The sequence below is a fragment of the Marmota marmota genome, unplaced genomic scaffold (genome assembly GCF_001458135.2).
Source record: "Marmota marmota marmota unplaced genomic scaffold, marMar, whole genome shotgun sequence".
In the NCBI taxonomy this organism is placed as follows: Eukaryota; Metazoa; Chordata; class Mammalia; order Rodentia; family Sciuridae; genus Marmota; species Marmota marmota.
Genome location: NW_026000211.1, coordinates 39,410,819 through 39,429,986, shown reverse-complemented (window position 1 = coordinate 39,429,986; position 19,168 = coordinate 39,410,819). Strand labels below are relative to the sequence as shown.

At 32.1% G+C, this 19,168-nt stretch overlaps 1 protein-coding gene across 9 annotated transcripts in view; it reads left to right on the top strand.

Moving 5' to 3' along the window:
* Positions 1-19,168, top strand: part of Pcdh9 (protocadherin 9) — an 854,885-nt gene that overhangs the window by 333,398 nt on the left and 502,319 nt on the right. Inside the window, exon 4 of one of the 9 annotated variants that reach the window (XR_007343326.1) lies at positions 10,333-10,515. The exons of the other annotated variants lie outside the window; for them this stretch is intronic. The gene's annotated coding sequence lies outside the window, so the exon portion shown is untranslated. The remainder of the gene's footprint in view (positions 1-10,332; positions 10,516-19,168) is intronic. 9 annotated transcript variants of the gene reach the window in all.

Genomic DNA, 19,168 nt, shown 5'->3' with positions numbered 1-19,168 from the left:
GTAGCATATGTCGAAAATTAAAGATGAGAAAAAGTTTAATCTTATCTAGAGATTGAAGGACGCTGAAGGTCATAAGGTGTTTGAAAGTCATTCTATAGATAGTGCAAAGTTCTAAGTTTGTGAACTATGATATCATCATAAAAAGAAACAAACTTTGAAGACATCCTGAGGTTAACATTATTTATCTTCAATTAAGATACTGTGGGCAGATATATCTTATGTATTTGTATTTTGTTGGTGACAATTTTAAGTTCTATTTGTTTATCCTCTTATAAGGGATTTCTTTGTCCTCAATTTTTTCAATAATGAAAAATAGTTGCCAATACCTTGTTTTTAAACCAATGAACAAATTACTTTTGGGAATCTGCTTTTTAAACTTGGTTTAATAACATACAAATTTTTTTTAAAATATGAGTTTAGAGGAAGTTATACCTATATATGGGACATTTTGAGAACAATTATATGCTGTGTACTATGGATTTAAATATAAGCAGTTTTCAGTACAGACAGAGAAATGCAGGTTGCTCCTCTTCAGTAAACGAAATGCAAACAGAGCCAGATGAATGGGGCGATTCCGAAGAATAGAGAGAAAGCGTAAGCACTGCTGTGATATCCATCCCGTGTCCTTGCCTTGCTGGCCAGGCACTTCAGAGTAGACTGGAGACTGACACATTGTTTGTGCAGTAGGAATACATTGAGGAAATGCCAGGCACATTATGATCACCTGCAGTTTCAATTTAGAGAAGAGAAAATGTTTCTAGATTTTTAAAAATGTTAACCAAAGTTTCTCAGTGGCACATGTGATAAATGCTATTTTCATAAGTGACAATATTTCCACCAAGAGAATTTCTGAGGAGTCAATGTTCCGTACAGAAAACTACTTGCTTTTGCATTTGGTGACTCGGCTTTCTACCCTCAATAGCCTATATTCAGTGTGTTTTAGACAAGTATAAATTTGTTTTTAAAGAGTGGATTAAATGACACATATTTATAGTTTATACATAAATTCTGTGTATATTAAGAATAGACCTTGTATTTTTAAAGCATTTTTTAGGATTGTCTTAGATAAACCTGTAAAGCTATACTGATTTACCCATCTGTAACATTGGAACTATTTTCTTCACCATAGTCCACATATGCACTTATTTTATTTATTTGATTATATTTCTATGGTTATGAATTAAGGAATATGTACAGCTTAGATATTATAGAATACATTGTGAAACAATCCTGGGTCTTTAGGACTAGAATGCTAGAAAATAAATATTATTTCTCATACCTGACATAATAATTTTTAAATGATTATTATTATTCTTTTATTTGTAAAATATTGTCAAGTAATATGCTTCAAAATGACATATTCTTATATATTCCTTAGTGATAGAAAACATTTTCCTAAATAAAAATAACAAATAACAATATTCTTCAAATATTTCATTCGTTTAGCGGCATTTAATAGATGTTACAGATGATCTTCTAGATGTTACTGATTGTCTCTCTCTCTCTCTCTCTCTCTCTCTCTATATATATATATATATATATATATATATATATACACATATATATATATATTAGGCATATATAAAATATTTTACATGAATTTTCTCATTTAAAACTCAAAGATATTAAAATTATCATTTTTGATAGAGGAGACTTATCAAGATAACAAAAGGTATAGCAATTTGTTGAACATTTCAGAAGAAGCAGAGTCAGTGTTGAAATGTTGAGATTTGAATTGTAACCCCAGAAACTACAATTTTTAACACTTGATCACACTCACAATCATCTGGTATTCATAATCAATAGACAATTCACTTAATGTACTAATATACTGAATTATTATGACAAGTTAAGGGATAAAGCTGAATATATTCCATTCCATTATGTTACACTGCCCATTTCATGACTTTATATGTCAATTAAATACTGTGAGTTAATTCTTCTCATGTACAGAAAAAAAATGTTTTTTTTTATGTAGATCTAAAAAGATGATTAGTCCTTGAGATAGTTTGAGACCATTAAGGTTATTCATATCAGCAATATCAAATATTCAGTACAATAAAACCTGGGAAAGATTTCTGAATAAAATTAGATGTTTTTGATGTTGACTATGTTATTTTTCAAGTTCAGTAATGCAATTTTTTTGCTTTCCTGCCATTTTTCTGTAGCCCAATGAAGTTTCAATGTCTTTTTTTTTTTGCTAATTATTGCCAGTTTTCAATTACTGAGAGGGGACTATCTTATTTAAAAGGCACTTGTCTCATCCTTCATCAATTCTCCTCTATTTTGGAGTTGCTGCTGTCACAAGTGATGATGTCTGACGTTTGAACTTCATAGGATGATTGCACCCAGGGGCTTTGGAGGCAGCTGTGTTTGGTGTCTCATGGACATTAAAAGTAATGCCCTTGCCGTTGCTTCCTAACAAACTACAAGTCGTAGAGTAAGAACCATGAATCCAACCAGTGTTTTATCATTATTCTACTTACTTTGATTTATTCTTCAGTATTTCAGTAGCACAGTACAGCCAATCTTTTGTTTGTTGTATTCACTATAGCTATGCATTGAGTTGAGTGCTTTGCAGCTTCTTTCTTTTAATAATAACATTTCCTTTCTTGTCTTGTATCCTGGAGCATTTTTTGGATTTGCTCATATTCCTTCTGTTTGCCTTTTGATTCCAGGATTTGTTTGCATTCATTTGTAATAAACTGATTTTTTTTTTTGTATTCAAGCCAAGCCTCTTAAATTATCTGAATGTGTCCGTAAGTTCTAGAGGATGTCTTATTTCATTTTCTGTTCTGCTTAATTTTATAGTATTAGGAATTGTGCAACCTATTGTAAAACTAATTTGAATAATTTTTATTCAATTAGACTTTTGATGTGTTGTCTTACAAATGCATTTTTGAGATTTCCTTTCATGTTCCCTTCCTATCTCTATGTCTGGGCAAAATGAGAGAGCCATCTTTTGTTGGACATCTTTTAGTTGAGGTTATTTTTTAAATGAGCAAGGTGGGAAAATGGACTTCTTTCATAGTCATGCTGCTTACATATAATTAATGTTCAATTGCCATTTGATAATTGAAAGTGCATTACTTTCTTTTCCAAAACTAGTGTGCATAGGGATGTGTATGTGTGTGTCTTACAAAATGGGGAAAAGGAATGATAATTGGTAGCCAATCACTGGGGACTACAAAGAGAGCAAGAATGTTCATTTTGCAGAGCTCTCTCATTTTTAGGCATATTGTTTTATAGCCGTCTATTTTCAATATATGAATACATTTCAGAGTGGAGGCTGGTCTATGACTGTTGCCAAAGCAATTATGTAGCCAGCTGTAAAATTAGCTTAAGGTTTGTACTTGTTTGTTTTTCTGCCACCCTAGAGAATACCTCCATGTGGTTTGGAGAGTGTAGATTCCTACTATTCAATTTGACAAAATTCAAAATAGAAGAAAATAATTAATAGTTGTGAATTTTATATATATATATATATATATATATATATATATATATATGTGTGTGTGTGTGTGTGTGTGTGTGTGTAACTTATACATACATATGTATTCATTTGACTTAGGAAAAAACCACTGCTCTCCACACACTTTTATTAAGTATTTATGTTTTAGTTGTAGTTGGATACAATACCTTTATTTATTTATTTTTATGTGGAGCTGAGGATTGAACCAAGGTCCTTGTACATGTTAGGTGAGTGCTCCACCACTGAGCCACAACCTTCTCCACAGCCCTCTCCACACTTTTGAATTGAGCTCACATCACATCTTCTGTTTTCCAAAATGACTGTCTTCTCCACAAGAGATGTATCACACTCAAAACAATATCGCTACCATTTCTATAGGGATGCTTCCTCCATCCTACGCTGAATGAGAGTGCATGGAGGTCCTAGGTTCTCCACACCCATTCCTGCATCCATTGTAAGCTTTCTGTGCATACGATGCTCTGTTCAATTGGAAGTGGACATCCTCTAGTAAAGGAAACAGAGAAACACTGAAGCTGTCCTCCCTGTTTCTGCTTGTCCTAGACTCTGTTCTTTAGCTGCTTATCTCTGCTTTATTACACTTTAAATCTACCTAAACACCTCCTTAATCACAAATTCCTAATGGTTTAGTGTCTTGTCAAGTATCTTTGTTTATAAATAGATTTTTCTTATATGTTTTTTAAAAGCCCTAACATGTAAAATTTGTCAACTATTTGTTACTCTTTGTTCAGGTCCACAGATTCTGACATTCTGTTACAGAGTCTGCCTTTCCATCATTACACCTAACATCACACTCTGCAAAGATACAATTAGATTTTCGAGGCCTAAATGGAAAATGGTTTTCTTTTTATTTCTATTTTTTAATGGGTACTACTGCTCTTACATCTAACCTCTGTGTGAATTTGATTGCCCTTACTTATCTCAGTTTTTCACTCTCTGCATCTTCATTTTACTTCTTCAGACCCCAGCCATTATTTTTTTTTATCTTTCACTATCTGTGAGGATATTTCTGAAGGGTTGAGACATTTTTTAGATTGAAGACTGGTGTCAAATGCTCATCAAGGAAAAGAGAGTATTAGATTAAAAGTATTGTCTTCTCTAGTTTTCTATCTGTGTTTAGCAGGTTAAAAGTTAATTTAAGCACCATTAAGGTGAAAGAACTGGTGGGAGTCATTGAAATATGGGAGCAGGTGCTGTTCTTTACTGAGTTCAGAAGAGTACAGTGCCAGATAAGGTATTTTAATTCACAGGAGCCACCCACCAGAAAAAAAGAAGATGTAGGTTCTAAGGAGTTGAAGAATATTTTTTCCTCTATGAACATCAAACATCATGTATTTGAAAGGAGCAATGAAGATGTGTTTCCCAACTAAGGAGTTGGTTTAAACATAAAACTGTAAGATGCCTAGAGGGAGAAATGGGAGAAAAATGATCTAATTGCCTCTGCAAATCTCTGAAGCTTGAAATGGGCAGAAATGCAGGCATATTTTCCAAGAGGAATCTCCTAAAACCTGTTCTGAACCTGGTGCTGCCAAATCTTATCATATTTTCTAATTCTTTGGCCATTTCTGACAAAATTCAAAATAGAAGAAAATAATTAATTTTAAAACTACTTCACCAAGTTTGAGAAGCTTAGGTGAAAAGTCAAAGCCTTCTGGAGAAAATGGTTAAGCCAATGTTATTCAGATTTACCTTTTCTTAAATATTGCTTTCTGTTAATTCTGTTATCACCTTCGTATATATTTGTCATTTGCCATTTTCAATGAAAATGCATTTTTAATGGTCAAAAGGACACATCTGACTTCTCTGTCAATGTAATTCATTTTTTAAAATTTGGCTAAGGTTTTTCATACAAATTGTTTTATTGAAACTACTCAATTGGATCTGTAAGTTATTATTATTTTTATATATAGATATAATAACTACCATAGTATGTAAGAGGGTCCATTATCAAGTGTTGAAAACTGTCCGAATTTCAGGATAGTTTCTGACGACAAATAACTTCAAGACATTGTTTTGGAAGATGTCACTATATAAATAATTTACATATTAATACCTATATTATATATAATATGTACATATTATATATAATAATACCTATATTATATAGTAATACCTGTAATCATTATATTTATTTATTTACTTACTTACAGTGAACTCAATATCACTCTATCACTGACCTACATACCCAGGCCTTCTTATTTTTAGTTTGAAATGGGACCTCATTAGGTTGCTGAAGCTGACCTCAAATTTGGGATCCTTCTGCCTAGGTATCATTATTTATTTTTAATTTAACTGCTAATTAATCTTAGACACATCACTTAACCTGAAATCATCTATAATGACCATGACTATAGGACAGAAACAAAAATTAAGTAATATCAAACACTAGAGAAAATGACATCTCAAAATTCACCCTTCTAAAAATTAAGTTTCATCAGTGTCTTCACTGACATAAACTGAAGAATTGTATTTTAATTTAGAGTCAAGAAATAAAATTTAAATTAGCAGTATGAAACTTGATGCTCTGTGCCTTTCCCCTTCTTCTAAGGCAAGGTTATTTGTTATGCAATGCTTCCATTTTTAATTTGCAATAACTGAAAGTCTGATCTGTAGTTATGGCCTTATTTTTATACTGAAAAAGACAGATGCACAATAATTGAGTAATTTTTTTTTTATTTCCTTACTCTCAAATTCTTGATGTATAGTATTCACTTTAATTCACAGAACAAAGTCTAATCAGTTCTGGTCATTGGTTTAAGTAAGTTCTGGCAATATTTTGGTGAATTACTTTATCAACTACTGAGCACTGTGATAACTCACATGAGTCATTTATCAAGTCATTATCATTCATGTGATGGCAAGACAGAATAACTGAGTTTACAATGAATACATTTAATGCCTTGATGCATTGTTTTGGTGGTTAACAATATCTAATTTTAAATCCAAACTCAACCTTTTATAAAAATAGAGATATTAAAATTGGCTGCCTTTCAGTAGAAAGAAAGAACTTTAGGGCCTGGCACACTGCCTGATACATAACGTGTTTATGGTACAATATTTGGGAGAATTAATGTATATACCCTAGGTCCCCTGAATTATTCCATAACTGTATAACCTATGGATTCTAGTATAAACAAATATTAAGGGGTCATTGGCCCTTAAACTCTCTACAGAGCTTTTTTAAACTCTTAACACCAAATTTCAAATAAATTAGAAATTCTACTTTTTTGAGTCTAGATAACAAACATATGGGATTATATAAGAAAAGACAGGGTAAAACGTGATTCTTATGGTAAGTGGGAACTTTTCCCTGGTTGACATTTAAAAATACATAGTGCAGTTCTTTTCACTGAAATAGACTCTGGAATGGAAACTGCCCAAACTCTCTCATGTAGAAAAAAAAAAAAAAAGGAAAATGCTCAAAGCAGCTTCTTACCCTGTACTTTATGTGCTTGATGTATCTGGCATCATGTGCTTTCAAGGAGACCCACATGGGTTGGTGTTTACTAAGCACCAGAGTGCACAATCTCCTACTGCAGTTCATGGGAATGCAAGCATAATATATGCTTGATTGTTCCAAAATAATTTTTAAGAAGATGTATGCAGATCTATATCAAATATGAAATTATTTTTTGCCCCCATGTATGCAGAGTTCAGTAACCAGATTTTTAAACAGTGGGTTGTGATATTGTAATCCCTCTTTCATGTGCCATGTGTTTGAATTATGGTTCTTAAATTGTCAAAGTCATCTTGCTGTTTGAATGCTGCTGGCATTGTATTTGAAAAAAATTTTATAATCAAGACTAGTTCCTTTAGGGGAGAAGTTGATATTGCCTATGTAGGGGGTATGATAGATGTTAGTTAGTGCTTGAAGCTAATTTTATTTTTATATTTCATGTATTTATGAATCAAACATCACTGCCCACAAAATAACAGAATTCTTAGAAATTCTATCAGTCTCCTCCCACCCCTGGCCATTCTCTCTCTCACAGGCACATAAATACAGGTAGATGTTTTTGCATATACAATCTATTGTCTGCCTACTTAGCTCTAAAACTCTAATACAAAAAGAATAATTCAATGAGCTTTAAAAATTTGAAATACTTTAGCAATTTTATTAGAGAGAATTTAATACCTAGGGAAACCTTCAAGCCTTCAGATGTACAGTTTAATGAATCTTATCTAGTTAAATGAGTCTTATTCACTATTGTAGCCTCAAAACAATTAGACCAATATGTTCTGCTGAGCACCTACCGTAAGCCAGATATTCCCTATGTATCCTCACTGATCTCATTTACTTCTCTTAGCTTTATAATATTATAATTATCACCATATTTATAGCAGTATAAAGTGAAAGGAGTTATATATAAATTTATTATCATGGAACACAGTGTCACCCCCATTTCCACTGTCGTCATGTCTCATTTTTATTACTGACTTTGGTAAAGATCCACAAAATATGTTTATCTTATCTGTATGTAGTGTGAAGTGGCGTCTACAAGGTGGATGACAGAATCAGGGTAAAGAAAAATCTTAAAGCGTCTAGAATTTTTGAAAAAACAGTTTTATGAAATAGTTTTATGTTATTGTTCAGCATACAAGTTAAAGCCAAGGAGAAATATAAATAGAAAATCATTTGACCTAGATTCTTAGTGAAAAAAATGATAAGATCTGGAGGATTAAATTGATTATAATCTATTGGAATCCAGGAGGTTTACCTTGTCATTTAAAATGGTAATGTTGTCTTATATCAGACTAAGAAATGTTCAGGTTCTGTGTTAAAGAATTTAATTATGTGAGTGCCCAAATGTATTTTTAGGCTGATCAGGTTATATGCAGAGTGTTTTTCAATTCACTTCTTGGCATTAAAGTTTCAAATAGGCATTGCTGCAGTGGACTGTATATAAAGTAGAAAGATTTAGAAGCAATTGGGCATCATTTCCTGTGGCATCCAGGTGTATTCAGAAAACAAGAAGCCCTGGAAAGCCAGATGTGGGAGTTCAGGAGGAGCTATGTTTGTTCTGTGTATCTTCACTATCTAAAAGATTATCTTGCAGAATTGGAGTGAGCAAATCTATGGCATTTGCTTCCACAGTGTATAGAGATGAGGAGAAAAGCCTGACATATTAAGAGAAAAAAAATCTTTAAAGCATGGAAGAACTGCTGCACAATGGAACAGGTTGAATTGATAAGTAATGAGCTTCTTTTCCTTAGAAATGCATTTCTCATATTAAAAGATAAATTGGACTATTTGACATTCACTGTTCCTTGAAGCTGGAGACTTTATACTTAAAATGTAGAATGAAGTGGTGAGAGAAACTCACTTTTGCATATTTAAAATGTATAAAATGGCATTCTTCCTGTAATTTAATCTTTATTTTCTAACATTTTTATAGATATTATAGCAACATTTCACATCAAATAATTAGAACAAAAGAGACTGTCACATGAAAGTTTTTGGCTTACAAAAAAAAAAAAAAGAACCACTTTCTAATCAAACACAGGTTAGGTTGGCTTGATTTTTTCTTTCTTAATTTCTCTTAAATCCTCCCCTCCCCCCGCAAAAAAATGGTAAAAAGGATAACAAGTCATTTTTATAATTTTTAAAGGTAACTTCAAAATGCATCTATCTTCATATTGAGATTATATGTTAGTTGTTAGAACTTATGTTTTAGAAACACAAATTTTAAAAAAGAATCTATCTCTTTATAATTATTCATAAGTAAGTAGTATCATATATCTCTAATGTGGTAAAAATAAATTAGCCTATCAGTTGCCATCATCCATTCAACCACTTCTAACCATTACTAACAGGTAGTATTGTTCAATGTATTTCTTTCTTTCTTTGTCTTTTGTGTGTGTGTGTGTGTGCCAGAGATTGAACCCAGGGTGCAAAGCGATATCCACAGCCCTTTTTAAATATTTTCTTTAGAGACAAGATCTCATTAAGTTGCTTAGGACCTCACTAAGTTGCTGAGGCTGACTTTGAACTTGTGATCCTCATGCATCATCCTCTTGAGACACTGGAATTACTGGCTTGTGCTACCATTCCTGGCTTGCTCAAAGTATCCCTGACTTCATAAGCATATTATCAAACTGGTCAAAAGAAAAGAAAAGAAAAGAAAGTATCCCCAAAGCCAAAGGATGAAATCCTCATGTTCCCCCCAAAAGAAGCAAATCTTGAATAAGTTTTGTATCAATTACCTGTTGCCACAGTTTTTTACTAAGGAAGAACCTTAGTAAGCCAAAAACTACATGAACCTTAAAAAAAAAAAAAAAAAAGAAAGAAAGAAAAAAACTGCTCAAAGTGTTTGAATTTAACTGTTTATTTTTTTTTATACTTCATGTTTGAATTTATTCATCTTCTTGTAGTTTAACATTTAGTGAACAGGAAATTATGTTTTTTTTGCCAGGTACCGTGGTGCATACACATAATCCTGGCAACTTGGGAGGCTGAGGCAGGAGGATTGCAAGTTTCAGGGCAGCCTCAGGAATTTAGTTAGACTTTCAGAAACTTAGTAAGACCCCCATCTCAAATAAAAAGAACTGGGGATATAGCTCAGTAAAACATCCCTGGGTTCTATCCCTAGTACCAATAAATAATAAGTAATGAAAGAAAGAAACAGACAGACAGATAAAAAAAAAGCCTGGGGATATTGCTCAATGTTGAAACAGCTCTGGGTTCAATCCCCAGCATGGGGTTGGGACCATTTGGGTTGGGGAAGCAGGAGGAGAAATTATGCTTTCTTAATTAGAGGTGAGTAAGTATGTACAAAATGGAAATTAAAAACACAGCAGTCATACAATATACATAATTGACTCTTTTTCCCCTTTTTTCTAAGGATGAATTCAGAATGTGGTTTTGTGCAAAAATTCGTTTTCTTTCTCTGGAAAATCATCCATTTTCAAATCCAAAATCTGTAACTGATAAGATTTCAAATGGCCATGCAGTTCATTTAACTGAGAATCCTGTTGAAGAGAATAGTCATGAGATGAGTAAATATTCACAGACTCAAACACAACAGGTACTGTGATCTAGTGTCCAAATTTCTTTATAAACTAGAATTGTGAATATTTTGTGCTATCATATGTAACTTATAGGATACATATTTTGGGTTTACTGTTAAAGACTTCCAAGTTGAATTCTATGAAATTTGGTCTATAACTATTCAAACATCATACATTTGTGTATTTCATTTGTCCTCACCAAACAAGATAATATAAAGAAAATGAGAAATAATATTTTAAGAGAATGAATATGGATAGAAGATTTGATTTTAAAAGGCCATAAAATTTTTTTACTAAACTTTTATTCATGCTGTTTGGAATTTTTAATTTGACATGCAATTTTTTTCCCCAAGATGGCTTTATGGAGAATTCCTACATAGAAAAAGCTCCTCCAAACATCATGTGTATGGTAGATAATAAGCATGAATGTAGGTGCAGCCAGATATGGACAAATTACCTAAAGCTTTATTAATTGAATTTAAAATTTAAAAAGGTATGTCAAAATTCTAGGGGAAAATAAGAATTAGATTCCTTTTTCTGTTGTGAGTTGATTCATTAACTCAATGATCATAACTAACATGTGCAATTCCTATATGAAAACAGTTGTAGCACATAGTAGAAGCTATATTTCACCCTCATTAAGTCAAATATTTGAAACATCAATACTTCACTAATTTTGACACTGCCTTCAGATTTTGGTCATACTTTTTTATTTTGATCACATATCTTTTATTGGGAATCTATATTATCTGGTACTGATTAAGATATGTTTCTACCAGAATACAAAGTCTTGTAATAGACATTTTTAAATAGTCAGAATGCAGTTTCAAAATATTCTCTAGGAAAGGGCTGAAAGGGTGTCACATATTCTGAATGGGATGGCTTGGAGGAAGCATTAAATTGAGATAAACTTTAAGTTGTATCTAGAAGGAAGAATAGAAGTTTGCCATGCAGTGAAATTGGGGGCAATATATAAAAGAGATGTGAAACGAAAAACTAAATTAAATATAACTGACTGGAAAATAGGTTTTATTTTGTATGCGTGGAAGAAGGAGATTTAGAAAGTTGTATGAAGGCAGATTAAGATGTGTCTTATTTGACTAATGTAAATAATAAAAATGTTCAGCTGATAGTGGCATGGGTATACCTGCATGATAGATGACCACTCTGGCTATAGTATGGCCTCAGGGACTAAAGTCAGTCTCATTCTGACTCAGAAGGATGAATTAGAAAAACACCACAAAAATCCATGTGAGGCAATGAGTAACAACAGCACACCATCATGATCCTTTTGCTGTTCTTATTGTTTGCGTTCAATCTCTTCTGTGTGTGAAGAAAAATCAAAAAGAATGGTGTTAACTGGACTTCAGTCACTCTCAGTAGCCCCAGCCTCACTTTCTTTTCTCTTTTTCCTTCCTTCCCCAAATACTTTCGTGTCATTAGTCTGTCACCAGTCTTGCATTTACTGAAGAAACTCTGGTGAAACAGTAAGAAAGGATGACAGGGCTTTGTGCATATTTTTGTGTAAGGGCAGGAGGTTGTTTATAAGAGTTTTAAAATTAAAGTGAACAAATACTTGAGCAACCAAGGGTCAGTCAGATACATAACAGTTCTTATATAAAAGCTACACATGTCAATATGGAGGATAAGTCCTAGGTTTTCCGCATGAATATTGTCATTTTGGGAAGTATTTCAGTTAGAATACAGTGAATTAACAGGAAAGATAATGGAAAAGACAGGCAGGAAAGGAATGGAAAGTTCTATTCTTTGCAGTCCTAAAACTATGTCCAAATCTCTTCTTGTTTTTCTAACAATAAAACCTTACATAATTTATCTGAACTCTCTTTAAAGAGAAATGAGGAAGACACATCTACTTCCTTCCCTAGAGGGTTGTAAACATAAAGTAAACAATGAATGCAGCATCTGGCCCATTGTTGGTTTTCAATCAATGTCTGTTATGATGATGATTAAGGCTCTTAGTCCAAGGACACCATGAAAACTCCTCATTAATGTTTACTGCTGTTAGTTGTTAAACTCAGCATTAACTTTGTCACTTTAAAAATGTCTTCTTCAAAGGTTCAGACTTAGAGATTAGGAATAGTAGTGAAGGGACCTCTTAGTATAGGTAGCCTTGAACCATGACTGACAGTTGCAGATTAGACCTAGAAATGGCACATAATTTGTGGTTATATTCATCAAGTAAACTCATGAATAAAATATTTCATGGTATGATTGAATCTAAATTCAGTATATAGTCCATTGAGCCAGAATTATTTAATGATACCTTTTATTTTTCTACAACATAGCATATCTGCTTGTATTACTTTATCGGGTAGAGGTTTTTAGTATAGCTTTTGAGTGTATAAGTACTATGCTAGTTTATATATTTCTTAAACACAACCATATCAGAAAAATATGCAATTTATTTTTCCCAACTTACTCTTGAGAATATTTTCCCAAATAGAATTCAATATTCTCTTGTTGTGCCTTTTATATCATATGTCTCTTAATCTTTGTGCTTACCACCAAGTTTATTTCACAAGTATATTTCACATGTCCAGTTTTCATCTTTGGTCCTTATTATCTGGGCTTATGTCTATGATATTATTGTCACATAACATGGGCAGGGAAATCTTACAAATACCTTCAACAGAGCACACAACATATTTCTGTGCCCAAAGTCCTGAATAATATTTTTGTATACGGTTACTATTCCTCAAATAGTTTTTGAAAACATGTAAAAGGAAGGTACCTCAAATGCATTTGTTAGAAAACGTGAAACTCACAGTCAACAATTATAAATGATTCTAGTATTCCCTTTAATTGTATATTATCTTCTATAAAATTTTGATGATGTCTTGAAAATGAGTTAGTCAGTATTATCAAAATTCACCATGTAAATAAATGTAATTATAAAACTAATTATAGTATTTTTGTCATGGTAAAATTACCTAATTTGCCCAGTTGTACTGTTATCTTCATAGACTAGTATTGAATTTAGCCATGCTAAATTTGTACTGCATATTATATTTTAGCAGCAGTTTCAGGAACCCATTATTAACTGTCAGATGTCATATTATATCAGTGAAATTTGAATCACCCATTACATTTTGGCATTTATATTGTGACAGTAAATCAGTCAGGAAGTGTATTTAGAGGGAGATTTTAGTTTTTGCTAATTTAAAAAAATATATATATATTAGCAGTCTACCAATTATATTTATACAAATACATACAATAAACATTTCTTGAATCAGAATCAAATGAATTGAAATTCACATTCATTTGTTCATCAATTTACAAAATTTCCAGTTTTTTTATACTTCATAATTTTTCACCTTGATGAGCACATTTCTTTATTATGCATTATCCTCAGATATGAGTGGTAAAATTTACTTTTTTCTTTTTTTCTTTTTCTTTTTTTAATTTTTTAAAAAATAGTTTTTTTTTTAGTTGTTGATTGAGCTTTATTATTTATTTGTTTGTTTGTTTGTATGTGGTGCTGAGAATCTAACCTAGAGCCTCATGCATGCTAGGTATGCACTCTACCACTGAGCCACAACCCCAGCCCGGTCTTTTTTCTTTTTAAATATTATAATTATTAACACATTTTCATACATGTACATATTGAGCTTTGATCACATCCAGTTTCTTTTCTTACCCTGTCCTTCCCCAGTTTCTGCCCCCGTGTGCTCCTGACCCCTTCCCAGACTCTCAGAGCCTATCTTTCACTTTCAGGTCATCTTTAGGGCTTTTTTTTTTTTTTTTTTTTTTTTTTTTTGTATGTGTGTGTTTATTTGCACATATGAGAAAAAATATGGGAATTTGTCTTTCAGTGTCTTATTCACTTAGCATGAATAAACTTGATTTTCATGAGAAAACAAAAAAACAGAAGAATAAGACAACAAAATGATTTGGGGCTATTCTCAAAACTTTACAACACTCAAAAGAGTCACAACATACTCATCTCAACATTCTATGCTTCACCCCTGTGGAATTATTTACATTATAAATGATTTTTGAAAATATTACTTTATGGAAATAGCAAAAAGAAAGTCATCAAAGAGAAAGGATAGCTTTATATAATTCCCATAATAATGCATTTGAATACATTTTTCAATAGCAAAGCTTAATAAATTAATTTCCTCTCAATTTTCAATTATCAACACATTCTGTTTCTGTTTTTTTTTTATTTTCGTAGCTTTTCTTATCAAATATACATTCCTTTGCCTTATCTTTTACATTTTATAATTCATATCCAAATATTAAATCATATACTATTCAGTAACTCAGCATGATACTGTGCAGTCTCCCTAAAGGGAGAAAATATACTTGGAGATAAGCAATTAGGTATTTTAAATATTTAGATACCCAAATATCATCCAGAGTCTTAGTCTCCTTTATTGAGACAAATTGTTTCCTGGTTCTGCATCCATAAACATCACCAGAGAGAACATTAATAATCATTAGGTATGTCCCTCCATAGAAATTGGAAAATAGTTTAATGGGATTTTTACTTAAATGAAGACCAACTGTGAGCAACACTTCCTTTGCCATGGATCCTTGGGGACTGAGAGATAACCACTAACAAGAAAATGATCAGTTATCTTTTGGTTTGCTCTTTCTTTCTGTCTGAGTTCAAGAATAAAAGGTTGAATAAAAAATGCAGCATGAGAATCTGATTTGGTCAATCCTGAAAACAGTTTGAAAAACATGCAGATGTAGTATTTGGATTTCCAGTGTTAATATCTATTGTGTCAGAATAATTGTGTTTTGTCTTAGACTTTGCTAGATTTCAAAACTGTCAGAAATTTATTATAAGTCCCTACTGTGAGGTGACAATATCCACATACATATGAGCAAGTCTCCCTACCTCCAAAGATTATGTATTTCCCCAGAGGCTTCTAGCTGTAGGAAATGCTTAAGGAGATTCTCATTCAACAAATATTGTAGGCACATATTTATTCTTGCCTTTTATCCTGTCATGTTCTTGTTTCTCTTTCTTCTCCTTATAGCAAAGCAATCTGCCAAACATCTTTTATCATCAGTATTTTTTAAAATATAGAAATGGAAAGGTATAATAACAGGGCTATCTTGTAAATACAAAATTATAGTATACTAATTAACTTGAGACAACAAACTTTAGAGGTAGCTTTGAATTATGGATAGGTCACATACATTTCAGTTGCAAATCATTTTTTTTTAAAAGGTGTAGCCAAGCATGGTGGCACACATCTCTAATCCCAGCATCTCAGGAAGCTGAGGCAGGAGGATTGTGAGTTTAAAGTCAGCCTTAGCAACTTAGTGAGGCTCTCAGCAATTCAGCAAGACTTTGTCTCTAAATTAATTAATTTATATATATATGGCTGTGGGGTGTGGCTCATTGGAATTTAAACACCCTTGGGTTCACTCCCTGGTACAAAGAAAGAAAGAGAGAAAGAAAGAAAGAAAGAAAGAAAGAAAGAAGGATGGATGGATGTAAGTGTACATTTCATAGGATAGACTTTCAAAGAAGTTGATCACTTACTATATGTGTTAGTGTTCTGAGTACATCCACCATTCTGCCATAGTTTAAGAGTTCACTTTGGAAGTAACTTGAAGGAAAAATAAGTAAAATCATTTTTTTTTTTCACATTGGAATGAAGTTTTATAAGAGGATATTGAGAAAGAAATATACTCTCCCAATACAACCCATATTCCTCCCTGTAATATTTGTTAGGCATCCCTAAGCAAGAGGGAAGGTATTTTGTGATGTGTCCTAGTGGGAGATTCACTAAGAATTATTCTATGTTGTCCAATGTTTCTGACTTATGGAAAAATCACAGGATTATAATTACCCCTATAAAAGAAAAGCTTGTAAGGACCATAGATTTACTTTTTCCCACAGATTTCACTTACTCAAAATTATTGATTTCAAAAAAGAAGTAATTATGGATGATTTTTCCCACAGATTATTGAATTATTTTGTTAATAAAAACTATTGCAACTTATAATGACAACATCTAAAGAATTGCTTAAAACTGTGAAAAACTATTTGACTACATACAAAAATCAAAGAACATAGCATTGTAGGACTGAATGATCTATTATTATATTATTAATATTTCATCATGAGGCAAATATATGCAGATAGCTGGAGTGTCCATTAATGACCATAATGAGCACAGTAGATTTTAATATACCTATAGTGTACTTAGGATTTAATTAATTATTGTAGCCACATTTAAAAATGTGTTTTAACGTCTTTGGCCACCTCACCGAACATTTAGACAATATATATATATTTTTTAAGGAAAGAAGCAAAGTAAAGAGATCATAAAATAATGAAGATTCTCTTTTAAAAAGACAAATTTTTTTAAATTTATTAAACTTGCAAAACTCCATGAAAAGAGCTTGTTTTTAAGATGTGGAATATTTCTTTTGTTTCTATTTATTCTCCTTCTCTAACTCTTGTCCTTACATGAGATTCCCACCATAATCGAGTAATTAAGAATACACATTGGTTTTCTTAGCACTTTTGTTCAGTAACTGTTCCTTTTTGGTACTTTTCAGACAATTGGTCATCTTTCAAGTTTATTTGCATTTTTAAAACGATATACAAAATAAAACACTCTCCAATCTAATTAATGCTTCCCAGTTTAACTTCTGAAACACAAACAAACAAACAGAACTGGCCAGCCACCTGCAAAATTTTAAAGGAATTTAGATTTTCAGGAGAGTGCAAAGTATGTGAGGAATTTTGGGGGTAGGAAAAAGTGGGCAGAACTGACTTCAGAGAAAATGAGCTTGGTCATGCATTTTGAATAAAGTGAAATATGAATGAAATAAATATTTTAAATGTCCAAATATATTTTGAAATCTTCTTTGGTAATGTTATGATGAGCAATTGAGAGGAAATCATCCATAATTACTTCTTTTTTGAAATTAACTTTAATGATGACGACAACAACAACAACAAGAAAAAATAGAAACTTCATGGAGTTTGGAGTGAAATTGGTCCTATTTCAAAATATTCAATATATGCTTTTCTGTCCTCTGACTCTTTGAGGGGGGAGGTGCTTGTAGTGAGCTTTGGGAACTGAATGGCTCCAAGAATGAAGATCCTCAAAAATGCTGCCACTGTTAATAAAGGAGGTAGGGATACCATGTAAAATGATTGCAATATAATTCCTACAATCTTATGATCTTTTTTTAAATTTTATTTTATGATGACCTTTAATGTCTATATGTTACCATTTTCCTAGGAAATTTGTTCATCATGTAATTCTTACGTTGGAAAAATTTTGTGTTATTCCAGTACATCAGTTTCAGAATATCCTTAATTATGCATTTTGTTTAGACAACTCAAGCTTGTTAAACTGACTTTCTGGGATTTGCCTGCATGATACCTTATAGTAAATGTACTTTTTTTCCCTCACTTATTCCTCAAAATCAAATTCTGAAGTGGTTATTAATACTACCCTGTTTTATAGTTGGGCAAACTGAAGACCCAAAAAGTTAAGCTTCTTTCTTAAGCTTTCGTAATCAGAACAGAGCCAGAATTAGAATCTAATAGTTCTTTTACAGATCTTGTTTGTGTTTGTTTTCTAGTCTTATTCCAGCCCTATGATAAAAACCTAATTAGCCTCAGAGTAGAGATATTTCTATACTTGAGTGACACCAACTACTTTTAAAGAATATAAGACATTGCATCTCAGAAAACATGACTTTTGGCATGCCACTGTTAAGAAAAGAGAGAGATTATATAGAGTTTCTTACTCTGTTATATGGGTTATTATTTATGGTCAACTACTAAAAGCAAACAACCCAAAAGCTGTATTTTTTCAAATGCCTAAAAATATATAATGAATTTTCTCAAATTTAGTTTTTTTAATAATTATTTTTCAAAATGTTCTTGCTTGTTCTTTCTACTGGGGTGTCCTTAAGAATGATAGAATATAGAGAAAGTAGCAAATATATGTTAATTGAAAATCCTGAATATAGCAATGGAGATGTGTTCATTTCATCAATCTAGACTGCTCATGTCATATGATATGGTAATAATCTGTTACCAAATTATTCCATTCTTTATATTAAAAATTACTGACTTTAAGGGATTTGCAGATCGTTTGGGAAGAATATTTTGGGGAAATCATTATAACACAGAGTGACAAATGAAATGAAAGCTGTAGGCAGGCAGGAACCCTGAATATGAATGAACCAATCCAGACTGGGCCATCCTAATAGGTTCTTGAGAAGAGAACCAGCAACTGAGGTTTAATGACTTAGGAAGCTTTCAAATGGACTTATCCTTACCTGTTAACATTTTAGACAGCTCAAAACAGTTAATGAAAAAGAACGAACAACAAATTTTCTTCACACTACCATAATTAAAAACTAGCAAAATCAAAAGACATCTAACAATATGAAATTCAAGGAAAAGATTTATATTTAACAACCATTTGGGCGTAGGCTGTCTAAAAAGCAGAAGAATATGGGCATTTCCTGATAGGCAGTGATGCATGGAATTTAAATATTCTTCATTTTTCTATAACAGGAAAATATGTGTTCAGTGAACAGAAAAAGCCTTTTTTATTTTTTTTTAATTCGCAAAATTGCTAGACATAGTGTGCTTTACAACTTTACACCTACTCACCCTAAACACATGCCATTTGAGTAGATGCTTTCGTG